The 19833-nt window shown below is 35.8% G+C and overlaps 1 protein-coding gene across 15 annotated transcripts in view; it reads right to left on the reverse strand.

Annotated features, from left to right (window-relative positions):
* The window catches only part of zbtb20 (zinc finger and BTB domain containing 20), a 91047-nt gene that overhangs the window by 66704 nt on the left and 4510 nt on the right, over positions 1-19833 (reverse strand). Inside the window, exon 1 of one of the 15 annotated variants that reach the window (XM_067408374.1) lies at positions 5301-5665. The exons of the other annotated variants lie outside the window; for them this stretch is intronic. The gene's annotated coding sequence lies outside the window, so the exon portion shown is untranslated. Of the gene's footprint in view, positions 1-5300; positions 5666-19833 lie in introns of those variants that run through there. 15 annotated transcript variants of the gene reach the window in all.

Consider the following 19833-nt stretch of genomic DNA (forward strand, 5'->3'; position numbering starts at 1 on the left):
AGAAAAAATTGCATTAACCCATTAAATATGAAAGTATTACGCAATGATTCAGACATTTTTCCTTATATGGAACCATTCTGGCAAAGTGTTCTATATAGAACCCCACGGAATCTTTTTCTAAAAGTGTACACCATGCAATGACATCATTTCTGGAACTCTGGGACACACTGGTGATCTAAGTTTTGTAATTTCTCTCATAAACACTGCCTGAAATATTACAAACCTTTGGAGTGATCTGAGGTGAAATTAGGTAACAAAAGTGCAAGGAACCTGAACGTCAAGAATTCCTCCCAGAGATCACTCCACACACACACACACACACACGGGCGGGTGGGCAGCCATTCCCCTCCTTCCTGCCTGGCCCACAGTGGGTGCACAGCAGCCGCCTGCTACCTGCCCAGAATTCTAATCAGTCCAGGGGTCTGTCTGTCCCCCCGCCTTCCCCTGTCTCACTTATTCTCTCCCTCAGACTCGCTCCACCCACTTGCTCACCCCTCCGTCTCCCGCCCTGCCTCTTTCTCTGCCTTGGACGAAAGGGGCCGATGATCCTTCAAAATTAATTAGATCCCTCCCCACCCCCTTTTTCCGTAAAAAAAAAAAAAAAAAAACTCCACCATAAGCACCCCCTTCACCGCCCTTGTTTTCCCTCTCCCAAAAATCTCTAATCTTAGGAGGGAATCTTCTCTGAGATTTATGACAAAAAACTGCTGAGAGCCTACAGGAAACGTTTTCTGCGTGTTCTGTCACTATCGCTCCGTGGCTCTATACGTCTGTCACTCAGTAACACAAACTGTCGATACGTCCCTAGAGGTCAGTTTGTCTGGAAGACGCTCAGACGGCTGTGCCCTGCTGCGGTGACAAAGAGCACAGGGTGACTGAGACGAAAGAAAAGAATAATAACGCAGATGACGGACAGGCAGAGAGAAAAAGTAAGAAAGGAGCCGAAATCCAGGTTAATCAGAGACGCTTTTTAATGAGGCGGCCATCTCATAAAGCATGCAGTGTGGTGACTGGAAATCATTTTTATCAGGGATGGGGGGAGATGGGGGGAAAACAAAGAGAGAGGCAAGGCAAGAAAAAGGTGAGGGTGGGGTGTCGGGCAGAGAGAAGGAGGGAGGGGGTTTCTGGGAAAGGATGTCAAGCATCTGAATAATATAAATCTCAAATATGCAAATGTGACTTACAATGCTCGGCATTCACACATTGTCCTTTGCCTCTGAGCCTGGTCTTTAATGGCACACAGCAGAAACAATAAGAGTGAGAGGTGGTGCTGGGAATTTATTTATAACGCTACCAAACTATATTCGCATATAAAACCAACATAAATATATTAATGTTGGTGAATGGTCCACTGACCTGCTTTCCTTTTCAAATACTAAGTGCTTTTTGATGTCTCTGTGTCCATGCTGTTTGTTTATAGGTGTCAATAGCCGGCATCACAAGTGTCAGAAAACCATATCGCTCTCGGTGAAAGTAGGTTTAAAAACCACAAAAAATAACTTTGAAGGAAGCAAGAAAGGAACAAGGCAAGATAATGAAACTAGCAGTGTCTATCTTGTCTCGATTTATGAACAAGAATAATTCAGATCCAATGAATCACTGATACTCTGTGTGACATACTTTTTCCTTGCTTGTAGGTTTTAGCCAAGGTCAGAATCACAAAATGTCCTACACAAGTGCAACACTGAGTTGCACTCTTGATATTCCAAAAATTATTTTTGTTTTCTCTATAAAGGAAATCCACTGAATGCAGAATTAAACCATGCTAATTATTATTAGATCGATCAATCAGGCAATCTTTTGAGAATTGCATTACTGTGCTTGACCCAGTGTCAGTCCAATAGCCTCGTTTATTGTTCATTTACATTTTCTATTATTTTGTGAGTAATAAAAAATAAGTGTTCATGCAAATTCAGTTATTAGTTCTTAATTGCTGACTATGAATCGCAGAACTCTGAGACCACACTGAAACTCTTGATCCAAAATCTTATGTTAACCTAAAAAATAAACAGTAATTTTAACATTCATTTAATATTGACATTAAATGATTATACACTATTAGTTACTAAGCTCATTTTCTGAAAACATGGATCATCACACTTTGCACAAACTTGTGGAGCTTGAGTGCATCCTGTCATTAAAGCACAAGGAGGAAATGCCAAACACTGAGAAACTGTGAAATTCATGTTAATTTTAAATTGTTAGGCAATATAATTTGCGATGAAAATATTAGGGGGGAAAATAAGAAGCACTTTCACTGGTGCTCTCAGACGTTTGGAACGCGTTACACTGGCCATCATTCAACCTGATCTTTAATCGGTTAAAAAAAAAAACATGCAGGTCAAACACTGTTTTATAGGGTTGATGCAAAAAGATTTAAGTGAAACCAACCAGGGGTGCGTTTCCCATACAATGACGTAACTCACTGCTTCCCTACCACAGTACGATGCATCGCTGAACAAATCAACTAGCTAGTCACGACTGTTTCCCAAAACCATTTCGACGCAAACCTGTCGTTCAGCCACATTGGTGAATGATGTCATGCAGGAGGTGGAGTAATAACTTCTTTAAATGAATCTGTTTGAGATCTAATTAATGCTAGATTTTTTGCTAGAAATTCCAAATTCAATTTCCAAATTCTATCATAGGCTCGTTCTTACGTACCAGAGCACATACGCACATGCGCAATCTTCAAAAACGGTGCTTAAAATATGTAAATGACATTTGTATATCTTCAAAATAAAAGATATACATTGTACTTAATTTCATCTTGCTTATTTTGCTCAAGATTATTATTTATTAAGTCCATATATCATAAAAAACAAGAAACTAGGGATGCACCGATATGAAAATTTTGGCCGATACCGATAATTCTTTATATTTGAAAGCCGATAACCGATATATTGGCTGATAAATCTAAAATAATTTTTTGTATAATTTTTGAGAACCTGATTACAAAAACAAAAGTTTCACCATAAAAAGCCATGTTCCAAGCACACAATTATAATGTTCTCATTATAATTTTATGTAGCGTATATTCCAGACTTGTGCTGCACATGTTGCACTTAACGGTATATGATTTCAATCATATTTCAAGCAATTCAAAACCATCACGGTGAACAGTGCGCATCTGAAGTGTCTCAGCTGAAGGAAGTAATCCACTATTTATCGACTTGGCCAAATATTCTTTTCTGGCCGATAACCATAACATTAAAAATGAACATATATCGGCCGATACCTCGTGCATCCCTACAAGAAACTATGCTTCTAACCACAGCTTGAGAGCTGTCATTCCAACTAGGTCTGGGTAAAAAAAATATTGATTTCTCAATTTTACAAACTGATATCGATACTTAAATCCCAAGAATCGATTAGTCTAGTCTGTTTTCAGTTTATGAATGAGCAGAATATGTAGCGCATCCAATAAATCACAATAATCTTTGTGCTTTGTTACTTTTGATATGAAGCAAAGTCTCAGATTTCAAATGGCGTCCATCTTATTATGAGATTCAAAAAATAAATACCGTTTTGGCGCTGTTTAATGTGGCGTGACAGATCGCTTTAGCACCTCAGTTAAAGAGAAGCATGTGAAAATCCTCTCTTCTGCTTTAATACCAGTTACAGCACGAAATAAACAAGACTAAACATCTGAAGGTGTGTTAAAATATACAGTACAACTTACCGAAATCTGTACCATGTCTCATGTAATCGCTAAATTAGTGCTTCAACCTCGGAAAGACGTCAATAAAACAGCTCGTAAACAATGTCACGAAACACCAAATCGTTGAACTATGTTAGTAACAACAGACCTTGTGATGTTAGTTGACTAATGATGCTTTTGGGAAGCGCACCCCAGAAAGCAGATTTTCAACAAACTTTCCTATTCATTCTCCATCCTTTCCTAAACATTCATGCTCTTAATCCAGTCAACAGTACACTTTCAGAAAAATGTGCACAAATGGGACCTTTAGGGGTACAGCAGCTTTGCACTGAAGGCAGTACCCTTCTCTGGGACATCTCTGTACCCCTAAAAGGAGCATGTACCTTAAGGTTACATATTCGCAATTAACCTTAATCTTTAAGGGGTTAAATAAGGTACAAATGTATCCATTTAAGGTACTGCCCCAGTGACAAGATGTTGTACCCCTAAAGATACAATTTTTGCACCTTTTTTTTCTGACAGTGTATAAACTACTGTAAAACCAATCCTTTAATTGCAATCCTTGTATCACAAAACAGCCCTTTAAAACTTGTTTGCACTTTATATGCCAATAATATGCCACAAAAACATCCTTGATAAAAGAATAACTAAATGATCAATCAATCTCAGGATTTAATTACCTTTGCTCCAATTGTGTGAACCCTACAGGCAGGTTTGCATTAAAAACACCTACACAGCGCATCAGTTGTAAAAAGCGAAATGCTGTTTGTGGAAAACAATAACTACATACTTTAAGAAATATTGTATTGTTCATTTATTATATTTCCTGGTAAGAAGAGGTGACATTTGCATCAAAAAAAGATATATATCCCAAAAACAGCCAGAGAGAGGTCTCTACATTTTGAAATGGCTCCCCATGTTTCTTAGTAAATCTGAAATCAACACACACACACACACACACACACACACATTCATCATGAGATATTAGTAACACTGGCTGCACACACACTCTGTCGAGGTCTGTCGAGGTGATGGTAAACTCTGCCTTAGGTTAGAGGAGTAAATTATGTTAGCATATAAATGCAGACCAGACTGCATGAGAATACACAAAGACAGACAGTCCTAATGAATAAAATATCACTTTTGTCTTTTCTTTCTTTTTTTTTTACTTTTCTTTTTTGTTCATGATTTTGTGCAATTCAAACATTCCTAAGCAAGCTAAAACAACGGACTGTTACCAGTCGCCGAATGAGATGACAAAATATGTGCCGTCCTCCTGGCAGCATTCATCATTTATTTATTTATTTATTTAGCTAGCTAGCATTCATTTTGAGTTGAATAGGCGGCTTCACTAAATGTAGAGCAACTGCTTTTGGGAACCCTTTTAACGCGCAACAAATGCACAAATTGAGTACAGGATGCACATTAATGGAGCAAAAAAAAAAATTATTAAAACAGTTTGTGATTGTTTGAGGAGAAAGTCTTTTGCTTTTTATACCATTCAAATGCAAAACGTGAGAAGCAGAATTCCTACATGCACAGACCTTTAAAACAAGAATATCATTCGTTTCTAAAGCACACAAATAATGCTGTAAACAAATGTGGCGAAAAAACAACAAGCCATGTTAAACATCCTGACCTGTTCAGACTGATCCCCAGTGAGCGTGCGTGGCGACTCCTTGTGCATTTTAGATGCACAAAACGCGTTTGCTGATTTACCTACAAATTTTTTTTTGACATGCTCTTCAACCTTCCACTGCGCTGCCGTCTGATTTCTCAAATGTGATTCCGGCACGTGAAAAACAAGGAAGTGAAATACAGTGAGTCGAATGCTCTGCACTTCCTTTACAACAACACACAAGGCCTGACCTAAAACGACCCCACGCTCTTCAGGCAAAGTGCCAAGAAAGTCTTCCGGAGAGAAGCTTAAATTGCGTGTTTATGGCCTATTGCCATCTAATCATAAAGTTACGCATGTTCCTGCTTTATCTGAAGATCTTCTTCTTGTTTTGCTGTCAAATTAGTCCTATTCTTCTTGTCATTATGCAGACTTTAGGATTTGTTTTTTTTACTGTGTACCAAACAATCACTTGGCCCTTCTTTTGGTGAAACACAATATGGTTTTTATTTTTGTCAAAAAAAAAATTGTGGTTTTAATTTGTTTTGTTCATTGACATTTTTGTTTCTGAATATCGCAAAAGGTAAATGGCACTTCTGAGTCACGGTTTATTAAAAATAACATTTCTCCTACTTTTGTGTAAACTACTGCTAATTGACTTACCAGGTACTGGTGTTCAATCAGATGCCATAAATACACATTAACAGCATATAGACCCCACTATAGGGAGTCTCTGAAAATCCAACCAGTGCAAGTTTTGTATCAATAATAAAGTTATTTTGCTTTATTTTTTAAAAATCATTACTATAAAAACACTACACTCTAAAAAATGATGGGTTAAAAATAACCCACATTGGGTTAAAAATGGAGAAAACGCAGCAGTTGGGTTAAATGTTTGCCCAACCTGCTGGGTAGTTTTATTTAACACAAATATTGTTAAAAAATGACTATTTTGCTTGCTTAAAATGAACCCAAAATATGCTGAAAATTAACATTTATTAATATGTGTAATAAATGAACATTTATTAATAAGTTTAATGAATAATAATTAAACAATAAACATTTATTAAACTGCTTATTAATAAATGTTCACCTTTTGATTATTATTGTTGCCTCTAGTAATTATGTGTCTGATTTTTAATTTTCGACCTATTTTGGATTCATTTTAAGTCTGACATATAGTCATTTTTAATCAATAGTTGAGTTAAATAAAACTGCCCAGCACGGTGGGCAAACATATAACCCAATCACTAGGTTAGTCCATTTTCAACCCAATTTGGGTTGTTTTTAACTCAGCATTTTTTAGAAAGTAAGGTACACCATGATCACATAACTTGTTGATGTTGATGTTTTACATTTGCTGTGATTCAGTGCATACAGAGAATTACGTGTGCAAATATATTATAATGTAATTCCACAAAGTGCAAGCTCTTATATTTTGTTTCCCTTTTTTGTTTTGTTTTGTCGTTCTATGAAAAGGTCTAAATTGTGCAGAGGTCCTGCATAATGTTCCCATTTTTGGGGAAACAATGTGCAATTGATTCAATAGGTCCTTCTTACATATTAAGAGATACTGGCATCTTGAGTTTTTACTTCTTGACATGCTTTAGTGAAATATGACGCAAATTTTCCAAATAACACATTTATGTACACTTAAGAAAAAACTTTTGAATAAATATCTAATGCATCATGCACTTGGGAAATAATTGTAATTCCATACAATTTGCGCCCTTCATTAAAGTGTAAATCCCTATGTTAATTCATATCACTCATGATGCTATTTTCCCATTCAAAGGCAACTCTTCAGTCATTTCTATTAACTATATCTCTATTTCATTATATTTGGTGTAAAATTGTAAAAGAAAAAAAAGGAGAGAAAAAGAGCCCTGTGACAGGCATTTTTCTATGCCGATTTAACTGAATATATCACAAAGATATTTTCAAGATGGACCATTTGACTGTTCATGTGATGGTCTTCAAAATTATTCGAACCCTGGAGCAGTTATTGGTACAATTATAGTCTTATCATGTTGGTACAGATGTCCATGGCAACTGGCAAATTAAAAAAAAAAATCGTATCATGAGCAAAAGGGGGATAGCCGGTAGAAACAGGAAGTCATGAGAATCCTAAAAAAGATTAGAGTGGCGATACACCCACTAGTGCTTCAGTTCACACTCGACTCCCAATCTGCAACGTCAGACCCTCTCTGCATGGCATCAATGGGGAATGTGAAGGTTTCAGTTGTGTATGGCTGTTTTGCATTGTATGTCAGAGCAAACACACTTCAGCCTATAAAAAAGGACTCTGAATTCAGCCTGCTTCACCAAAGCTGGTCTTCATTACTATGGGCTTAGGACATTGTAAACTGTAGTTTAAGCAGACGCCATATTTCTCTGTCTTCTGGATGTTATTATAGACCTACTGTAACAACAGCAATCAGCATTTTCTAATCAATGGATGGTGATCCAAAATAGCTAAATAGCCTAATTTATAACATTAAAGGGGACATGAACTGCATTTTTATTTTATTTCATAATGTCCTCTGAGGTCCACTTATAATGTTATCAAGATTTTTACACTAAAACATCCCAATGTAGAAGTAATAATCTATTTCCTATCCTGGTTTTGACCCTCTGTTTCAAACACTCCATTTTGATAGGCGTGCCGCATTCAAGACTAAACATGCACTGCTATGATTAGGTTTTTGCATATTAAAATAAGTTTCAACGTCTCTGGCATTACACATGTGAAATTGTTTTAAAAACGTTTGATGTTGAAAAATATCTTGTTACATAGTTGAAACATTAGCCAACAATGTGAAACATTTATGCAAATTACATATGCATTATTAGTCTTGGTTGTAAATAAAGTTTAAGTATTTGGAGTTACCACAGTTATAATTAACAAAGGATGACTTGCGGCATTTTGTGTAAATGTAATTATGATTTGAATGTACCCTTGATTGTCACTGTTGTTCTTATCGGCTATTTATAGTTCCTCCTTTTCGATAAAATGAAAAATGTATACAATGTCATTTGCAGTGTCGTGTTTTAAATAAAACTAAACGTGTTGCAATGTCTTACTGGTGAAAAAACTGAAGCTTTTATTCAGGATTACAGAGAATGGCTTCAATCAAAACAATAACAAAAGCAGCATTCTTTATGTACTATCTTCTGTATCCAATAATCCATTGCATTACGTAATCATGTTGGAACGGTCACGTGTGACGTAGACGGAAGTATCAAGCAAGTTTTTACAAAGCGAACGTACAAAAGACTACAAAGTCAAACAGCCTTTACGAAAAAAGGTAAAACAACGATGTCAGACGATTTTGAAGTTGGAGGAGAAAATGAGATGGAGGTACTTCCGCCTACCTTTCCAACGTGATTACATAATGCATGGCGTATCACAGAGCTAGTGCAAGATGAGCATTTGAGGTTAAAAAGTATATAAATTAAAAAAAATGTTTTTAGAAAATGACCAATTGTTTCGCTAGATAAGACCTTTATTCCTCAGCTGGGATTGTGTAGAGCCCTTTGAGCTTTATTGAAACTGACATTTAGATCTTCAACCCGTTGAACTCCACTGAAGTCCACTATATGGAGAAAAATCCTGGAATATTTTCCTCAAAAACCTTAATTTCTTTTTGACTGAACAAAGAATGACATTAACATTTTGGATGACATGGGGGTGAGTAAATTATCAGGAAATTTTAATTTGGTAAAAATTTTGTAGTGAACTAATCCTTTAATAACGAGTGTTGCTCAATATTAAAAACAAATGACATCCAGCTCCATCTCTGTGGATTTAATGGGTGGAGAGATAGAGTTTTGTGTAGGGTTAAGGTACGGTTGGAACTTCTAGCTCCATCCATTACACCCAAATTACATCTAGAGAGGGGGAGCTGGACTTCACGCTCCACCCATGGCTCAGTGCGCCGCCTCTCCTTAATATTGATATGTGCTATAAAAATAATGACAAAAAAATCAGCCTGAATAATAAGAACTGGAAAATAAACAGTACAGGCCAGAGTTACTAACAGTTTGCAACAGTGCAAACCCTTTTTTGGTGCTAAAAAAACTACTGTCAGGAAAGACGCACAGTGAAAAAATAGCAATGAAAGGCGTGCCATGCATACAGTTATTTTTGCGGCTGACCTTATGTGCATTTGTCGAAGTTTCTCTTCCAGATGCAAAATTTATGGGAGGAGAGTATTTAAATAAATCAAGCAACATGATTTACTAAGGTTTCAGTAGTAGTCAATTTACTGGTGTTTGTGCCAGTATTTAGAGCTGAAAATAACATAAAAACAAACCCAAAAGCCACTAAACGCCACCCCCATCAAAAATGAGATAATGATATTGAGCGAATGTTTGCCGCACATAGTATATACGTTCATCAAATACTTTCGCTTCAAATTCGCTAAATCCCAGTGCCAGCCCATTCAGAATACAAGGTTCATTGGCATAAACCACTAAATACCACTTCCCTTTAGGCTAAGGCACCCTAAACACTCTAAGCACTTTCGTGACGTAACACCGCTTTGACTGTCAGGAAGAAGTCTGGCGCGGAGCTAACTTCAGTGCAGGCTCGACAAAAGTCTGCATCGAGGGCGCATATCGACTGCAAAGGGGGCGCTTGCAAACACCCTTCTGAAACCTAAAATTGACAAATGGGACACCCTACGGTCTCATGGACTTAACGGACACGTGCAAGCAGCAGCCATTCTAAGTCCACAAGACCAAAAGTGCATATGAATTGTGCCATTTGGGACAGGGCATAAGTTGATCGAAATGCATCGGGGATCGCGTATGACATCAAAGTACCATGAGAGCCATTCAAAAGCATAATAAGTTGTTTGCTCTCCAATCGCTCTTGAGGTACATTGATGTCATACGCCGATCGGTCTGCACAGTGCTTATGCATCTCGAAACAAGCTTTTTGTCAGCAAAAGCCTCTAATTCCACAGAAGAACCAGTCGGAAGATACGAATCGAATCATATGATTTCAAGATGAATGATGGTGTGCATACTGTATGAGCCGGCTTTCAATTGCCGAGCTGCAAGTTTTTATCACGTTTTGTCCATCGTTACAATGACAGAGATTTCACGAGTAGCAAGTAAACACAACAGTGTTCCTTTTCCTGCTATAAAACTGATAGAAACTGACGTTTTACTATGTCTTGTTGTTCAAAGAGGTGGACTTAAAGGTTTTTGCAAAAAAAGCACACATGGCCTTATCTAGTTTTGCTGCAAAATACAGTCAAATTTGTTAAATACCAGTGAATTGACTAAAGTGACATTTTTGAAAATAATGAATTTCAATAAGGCTCAAGTGGAAACACAACTGTAACCATTCCTTACAATTCTAAGAACCGCTCAGCCCGATGGTGGAAAAGTGGCTATAAGTGGCCCTCACATATTGTGATGTGTGAAATACAGACTGAATGGAATGTCAAAACATCCCACCACTGTATGGCCAGATGACACGCAAACTATGAATCTCGGCTGGATAAAGCAAACCAGCGTCTCGCTAGTAAAGTTTTGAAGGATGATGATTGCATTCAAGGTTAAGATGATTGTGTTGACGTACAGGAGTCGTACAGTAAGCGCACGTGAAGCCACCATCGCACTAGACATTGAATGTGCAAAATTTAATTGGATGCTGCAACGATCATGATGTGACGTCATGGTCTACAGCGTCTTTTATATTAAACATGAATTCAACATATAACATAATAATACAATCAAAATGTAAAAATATACAACCTACTCAACTTTACTGCAAATGTATCATTCGTTTATTTCATAACTAATCGTTCTTCTACCGGTCGCACGTCTTCACGTGATGTGAATTCGCAGATCAGAGTTCAACAAACTTGAACTTTGGAACACAACGAAATGCGAAACTTTTCGCACAATCTTGTGTTTCCGGTCTGATGCATTCGCATGCGTATGAATGGAAGTCAATGGAACGAAAAGTGCAGTGTGACTGCACCTGGAGTCCATTATGTTGATGCACAAACATGTGGTCATGTTCAGTATCGCAGCTTGACTTGACTAAAATGTAAACGATCTCTTTGCTGTTGCTCTGTACACTGTGAATTCTGAAAACCTTTTTCTGTAATGTTCTTTTTTTAATGGGTGCTTTGGTGTTCATAAATGTATGAATTATATGGACTTCTTATATCATTTGGTTATCTGGTGTCCTTTTGGAGTCTCCAATTGTCCTTTTTTGGAAAGACACCTAAATTTACCTTGAAAAAAGCATGCAGAAAATACAGTTTTGTGAGAATCACCCTTCAATCTGATGGTTTACTCTGCTGGATATAGCAAATGATGACAAAATGAACATGTTAAACAGGATAAATGGTATATGCTTAGTTTAATAAGTGTGTGATTAATCGCACAGAGAGGGTGTAATCACAATTAAAATTTTTAATCTATTGACAGCCCTAATATAAATATATCATAGTGTCCGACAAGACGTGATTACATGATACTTATTACAGGTAGTGGGAAACAATTGGTGTAAAGCATAAAATATTTTACTGAAAATTACATAAATATTAATGAAATCAAGCTAGAATCCTGACTGAAATGATAGCAAATAGGAACATGCTTGAAAACTGTGTACATACCTATTGCCATCGTATTAACACACAAGGAAATGAATACACTGTCAGAACAATTCATTGTAAACAGGAAACCTTTCTTTCTTTCTTTCTTCCTTTCTTTTTCTCTTTTTCTTTCTATTACTTTCGTTCTTTCTTAAACAATGGTATTGTTTTTTTCTAGTAATTCCAATAAAGCAGCCCAGTCTGCCAAATCTCCATTGCCAAAATATAAGGCCTTTAGAAACCCTACGTCGTCAGATTAATAACCATGTTGCAATTGCAGCGTGTTAGGACAGCCAACCATTTCACAAGATTTACACAGAAACAGCCAAAATCTCATTAATGTTCTCCACCTTATCAATGAAAATAAGGATGTGACTTAATTGGATGTGTGAATTAAAAAAATCGGAACAATCCTTTTGATGAGGGGTCATCACACTGCAGTATTCATTTAAGTGAATTAGAAAAGTTGCACATCTAAAAAATATTATGCCAGCTCCACAAAAGTACTGCTTGTATAACCCCACACATTGTTGCACACTTATGAAAAATAATGCTATAGAATTATAAGTACCATCATACACAGCTGCATGAATGGTGTTAAAACATAGGGCTGCAACTAACAATTATTTTCACAATCAATTTCACAAAACAAATGTGTGTATATAAACTGGGGTTTGCACATGTCTTAGGGGAAAAAATCATCCAAATAATTCATATTCTCTGCTTTTATAACTAAAAGAAAAAAAAAAAAAAACATAATTGTGTGAGACTGGCTAAACAATTCACTTTTACCTCTGCCAAATTACCCTGGCAACAACTGCCTGGAAACGACAAGTGACATGGCACAATTTTTTTGCCCGAATATTAATTTATTCGAAAATACATTAGAAATGCGATTCATACATTCGATGATTTGAATGGCATCGTCTTAAAGCCATTGTGATGATGAACAAGTTTTTAATTTCTCAATGAAAATTAATTTGGGGCATGAAGTAAAAAATGTCAGGTCGTTACAATTGTCTTGATTTCATAATGAATAAAAAAGCCTCACTGAAATAATTAGTTTGGCATAGTCATTTATTATTAATTTATAGAAAAAAAAAAGTGAAGCAGTTTTATTAAAATATTATAAATATATTTTTTTTTTAAAAAAGTCCACCACGGTAGTGTGACCAACAATGTCATGAGGTGCAACTAACATGCAGGAAAACAAACAAACATAATGATATCATCATATCAAAGACAATAGGTTTAAATAATTTTTTAACATCTCTTTATTTTGGACACTTTTGAACAATTTATCATTAGACGTGTTAACACATTAAACCTCCTAAACCGCACATCTGCTGTCAACATAAGTAACTGTTTTGCTTTCAGTCTTTTTAACGTTGTATTTCTATTCACACCTTGACATCAAAAACATGAAACAGCTTCTTTTCAACCACACAGTATTGTTATTTCCGTGTCACAAATATCCAAATGATGACTGAAGTACTAGCATAAAAGTATATAGTTCGGATATAAAAACAGTGATGTCTACAGTAGAGATCAAAATAGAGCAAATTACCTTTTGAAAGTAACTTGATTGTATCATTTCATCAGTTAAACCAGTAGGTGGCGACAAGTGACTATTAAAAAATATATTTGTCATTGAATCATTCATTCAAGAGATTCATTCAAAAATGCTGATTCATCCAGTAATTACATATTAGTCATTGAATTATTCATTCAAACTGATTTTTTAAGAATTCATTCAAATTAAATAAACATTTCAAATAGAATGCAGGAATTAACATTTTGGCAGAACATCTAGTAAATTACATGTTATTTTGTTTAGTTCAGAATTTAGTTTAGTTAGTTTGTTCAGAATTGTGTGAGAATTGTGATCTCTATTTGAAAAGAAAAAAAACAAAATCATGCAACTCTAACTTTTACAATTTTAGAGCTATAATGTTCCAGCTTCTCATTTACCAGTATTTTACAACAGGTCCTGATCACATGATCTCTAAAATGGTAAAATGTGTTTTCCATAAAAGGCTGTATATGTGAAAGTGTCCTGGCCAAGCTACATACACCTAAGGTGTATAGGAAACGATTCAATCATATGTTTAAATTAATTCTAAAAATAATAATAAAAATAAAGTAAATGCCATCCTCAAAAGAGTTGCTTGTATAACACATACACTGGTACACACCATCTACATTTTCTACTGAACTACTAAAGAATAATTCTACAGAATTACAATCACTAATATCAGCAACAATACTGACTGTGATTAAAAGGTAAGGCAGCAACTATTTCTAGTGATGAATTCTTCAATTAATCAGATAAAACTGACTCGTTTTATTTTCAGTATTATATTTAAAACACATGCTATTCCACATCTAGCCCAATAATCTTCAATATGCAAAGAAGTCTATGTAATGAATGCTGTATAGGCCTATTTGTTAGAATAGATATAGATTATTCTACATACACATTCTCTCTTCTGAGCATATAACACTTTTCCATCACATTACTTTATTAATTGGGCTTTTAAAGGAGAGACTAATTATTTTTCAATCATCCCAACATCCCTATATAAATACTACTAAACACACGCACACAGACACACACACAGCCACACACACACACACACACACACACACACACACACACACACACACACACACACACACACACACACACACACACACACACACACATATGTTTGTTTACATAAGATGTGTGTGTACTGTGTATATTTATTATGTATATATAAATACACATACATACATGTATATATTTAAGAAATATTTACATGTATACATGTACTGTATGTATATATATATATATATATATATATATATATATATATATATATATATATATATATATATATATATAATATTATATATAAATATAAATATTTATACATATATTTTTGTTAAATATATACATGCACATATGTGTATATATATATATATATATATATATATATATATATATATATATATATATATATATATATATATATATATATATATATATATATACATAATAAATATACACAGTACACACACACACACATATACTTTTGGGACATGCTGTTTTGCAAAATGCAAATTCTTACATTATAAGAACAGTAAAAAGTACAAACAAAAACCTTGCAACTGCACCGAACAATACCAGCACTCAAAGCACCTGACACAGAAACCTAGATGACCTTCTTTAAAAGGTTTATTATGGACTGCTCTCATTCTTGTGTTGTACACTTTTTCTGCTGTATCTTGCTCTGTGACCTCAGCTACTATTGATTATTATCATTTAATTGTTGCAGCCCTAATCAAAAGATAATTAGGCTACAAAATGTTTCATAGTACACAATATAAGTATAATTCTTTGTTCTCTGCTTTTAGTAGACTGCAGATTTAAAAAAATAGCGTTCGGCTGGCTAGAAAACAATTCAGGAACACTTCCAACACTTGTCCCTCTGTCCAATTGCCTTGTCCTGAACATTCCTAACATACTGTAACTGTACATATTAAAAAAAAAAAAAAAAATATTTATATATATATATATATATATATATATATATATATATATATATATATATATATATATATATATATATATATTTGTTTGTATAACTTACACTGGTGGTTAAAAAAATATATAATGCTATAAAATCATGATTGGCAAAATTAGCAACAATATTGGCACTAACAGTACTACAGACTGATTCATAATAGTATAAAAATATGATTCCATATTCTCTTGTTTTTGCTAATCAGTGAGGAAATTGTAGATTAAAAAATCTCAAAAATGTTACTGGCCAGAAAACAATTCGCACACTTGCACCTCTGCCAAAAATTGCCTTGGCAACAATAACTGTCCTGGCAACAGGTATGCACACCTATGCACAGAGTTTTCAAGGCCATTCTTACTTCAAAACGTTGAAAATGTTTCCTCAGTTCTGCAGCTGTCCTCTTTAAGCTGGCCCAGTTCATACATACCCATAAAAACGTCAAGTGCTCTTTCCAAAATGGCCACATAATACAGAGTAGGATAAACAACACCTGGATAGAGACACTGCAATAACGTGAGGCTTGTTCCCTCCCCTATGAACCAGACACAAGTCACAGACAAATGTCCTCAAACTATAGCAACACACACAATACAAACTGATCCTGTTTTAAGCCCAGGGTCTCAGGGGACAGAATACGCCTTTAAAATATTTACATAAAGATACACAATCGTGACCTTTACGAAGAGTCTACATGCTGTAGTTCTTTTAGCAGGATTTATATATATATATATATATATATATATATATATATATACACATATATGCATCATCTTTTAGTTTTATATTTCTGGACTGAATTAAACAGAATACCTCGCTAACACTCTGTGTGTGTGTGTGTGTGTGTGTGTGTGTGTGTGTGTGTGTGTGTGTGTGTGTGTGTGTGTGTGTGTGTGTGTGTGTGTGTGTGCGCGTGCATTCGATGACAGTTGTTGTCTTCTCAGAAACATGATACATTATATATTTGTCCCACCAGATCCTCCACTGTTTTGCGCAGCCACATCACCGATCGTCTTCAAAAACTAGTCTTGCCAGGAACAATAAAGACTTGTTAACAATGTGGAGTGGTAATGTGTGAAACAGCCTTTACTCGATTCCGCATTTGTGCCGCCGTTTCTGTTAGCCCATGTGTCGTTATTACTTCTCCTATTGGAACAGTGAACACGTTTGGAGCTGCCCTTTTCTCCAAAATGGAGGACATTCTATCTCTGAGTGCTCTGCTGTGCTCCAAAGCGGCTCCCTCCCTTGCGTTCGTCAGGCCCGTTTTATACAGCCCGGTTGTAAACAAATAAGAAGTAAACTTGGCCAAACTCTAAGAGAGAACTCTTTGACTACCTCTGTTTTATTTTTTCATCTCCCTTTTACAAACCATTTCCAGATATTTTCCTTTAGAAATGGCAGTGATCTCACTAAGACTTGTAGAAAACCATATGAGTGCCGGGGTTAGCTGAGGACACGAAAGCACCTTGGCAAACATACAACTTCCCTATTAGAATCCAAGATACATTTTTCACATCAGTGAAATGCCTGTGTACTCGTTTATGCGTTTAAAGAGACACGCTGAAAAGATCCTCGCGACGTGCTCATCTTATCGTATGCCTTCTGACTGAAATAAAAGAGAAAAGGCTTTTATTTGCATGTACCAAAAACAAACTCTCTGACTCGTTTTTTTACGTTCAATACGAACAAAAAGCCATTTTGCACTGTGACATTGTCATACTGAAAATACATTCTTACTTATTTCACAAGTGCAACTTCACGTCGAACTTTAGGCAGAAAAACATTCACCAAGTTAATGCTGCAACACATGACTGACAATTATGTATGCAAAAGGGCGGGAAAGAGTTCTTGGCACACTCAGTGTGGAAAATCCCCATTGTACCAAAGCAACTCTTCTTGAAATGGTAAATGTTACTACTCTGCCAGGTGAGGTCTAAACCTTGCTGCCTAAAACTGGTTTTCCCGATGTGGGTGTGTGAATGAGATAGCGCGAGTCTGTGACGCTGCCTCGGTCAGGTCATCTGAGGTGAACGGCGTGGAGTGCACAGTACAAACTACGATGTGTTACAAGTGGGAAGAATGCATCAAGAGAAGAGAGCAAGGACGTCTCCGTCACTAGTGAACACTGAAGCAGCTGCTGTTCAAGGAAGCACAATTACACTTTTAGAGGGGCACATGTGCAAAAGACAAAGAGGTTTCAACTTTGACCTGGATTTAGCATACAGTCGAGGCCTATATTAAGAATTCCCTTTTAAACCCTCGAGCTGTTGCGTACGGCATTCCCACTCGTGGAGGGAAGCGCTGTATCTGCCCCAAAATCACACACTCGACAAGAATCAAAGATCTAGTCTCTGAGCGTGTCCAACCAGCCCTATCTCCACATTCTTAAAAATAGTCTGAAAATTAGGAAATCGCTCATCAAGACTAACCTCGTATTCAGTAAAATAAAAAAAGGACAGAATTTATTCTTCTAAGATAAAGCCTAGGGGTAAGGGAATGTTCAGCTCAATTAGGAAAAGTGGATAGCTCGCTAATTCTGATAGATCTCTCAGATTAAATTGTCGAGTAATTACATTGCAAGCATTCACTAAAAGCAAAAAAAAAAAAAAAAAAAACTGAAATTCAGCCCAATTACAATCCAATTCTAAATGTTTTCTCAAGGGCTAACACAAGCATCTAAGTTTCATAGCTTCAACAAAAACCAACTGTTCTGAGATCAGTGTCAAAAGCAAAAACAGATACTGTTTTTTGAGTGTAATAATGTATCTTTTTGGGATATTAGCATCGTCTTGAAGCCGTTTTTACATATGCAAACTTAAATACTGATGTATTTTTGCGAAAGAGCTGGATATATATTTTTATTGTTATAGACCCATGAAAGAAAGCAGAGAAAAATCAAAGTGTGAACAAATTGCCTGTGTCTTGTGTCTGACCATTGTTACCATGGTTTCCCCTCAGGCTATGTCATGAGTTTTGATGTAAAATTGTTCTTCTACGTAAGAGAGACATCATCGTGTATTAAAATTCTTACAATGAGTTACAGTATTTGAATGGATCTAAACAAGCCATAATTCTCTCAACTCAATACAGAATTTTGCTAGTTCTTTCATGTTCTGACTTTTAGTTTTAGAGTTTTAGTTTTTGTGCCTGTTGTTTTGTCTTCAGCTACATATTAAGGCCATTTTGACATATTCATGTGTTAGCAGTAATTAGTTGGATTTAGCTTAGAAAATCAAGAAAAAAACAACACAAACAGCCCTAAAGTAAAATGACTCCTCCTACTGGTTAGGCCCAGAACATCAGAATAAATAAAGAATTCTTGTTATGCATGTTTGCATAATTGAAACCCTAGATTCGACGTTATGTTAAAATAATACAGGATATCAATTCAGGAAGGAGTGCTGTTAACTATCCTATGGTCAAGGATTTCCTCAAACCATGTGACACAGACACAGGATACCAAGCAATTAAACTGAACATAACATGATCATTTTGATATGAAAAAATAGCATAACACGTCAGGCTGAAATGTAGCTGTTGCAGCCACATTGTGAGGAAAGAAAAGCCAAAAGGTCAAATGCCTATAGATAAAATAAAAAAACTCCCCTCTTAGTACTGTCACCTACTGACAATACATACGTTTGGTTATTAATACATTTGTGTGAGCTGAGCAGTTCAACCTTGAGCCATTTCAACAGAAAAAGGTACGATAGTTTTCAGCTCCTGCCTCAATTGAAACTGTATGGACATTCACTCCTGCATGTGTGTGTGTGTGTGTATATATATAGTTTATGAAGACACAAATGTGTATAGTAAAATGAGTATTACAAGGTAAACTTCCTGTGTCCTCGTAAACCTACTAAACTGTTTTTTTTTTTTTTTTAATTTAAAAAATGCCTAAAGTTTTCTGTGATGGGTAGGTTTAGGGTTAGTATAAAAACCATTACGTCTATGGAGAGTCCCTGTAAACCACATATACAAGTATATGTGTGTGTGCGTGTGTGTGTGTATGTTTATAATGTACAGTATAGCTGGCGTCACTTCTGCATCTAGATAGTTAACCTGGACATGTGTGTTTGGCTCTGTTTTATTCTCTCATTCTCCTGATTCTCACAAGATTCCTTAAATAGGAGTTATCTGACCTTGACATTTAATTACATTAATGAAGGTCACCATCCAAACTGGTACGATGGTTAAGATATCCCTGTAACCTGACTTAGTAACCTCTGGTCTAATGGTACAGCCAACACTATAACAGTAATCAATGCTATCATGAACCATTCTTAGTATAATTAGAACGGCATACCCACTGTGATCAATCATATTACAATATCATTGAAATTTTGTACACCTGTAATTGTTTAATTG

Source organism: Chanodichthys erythropterus, chromosome 13 (assembly GCF_024489055.1).
Source record: "Chanodichthys erythropterus isolate Z2021 chromosome 13, ASM2448905v1, whole genome shotgun sequence".
Lineage (NCBI taxonomy): Eukaryota > Metazoa > Chordata > Actinopteri > Cypriniformes > Xenocyprididae > Chanodichthys > Chanodichthys erythropterus.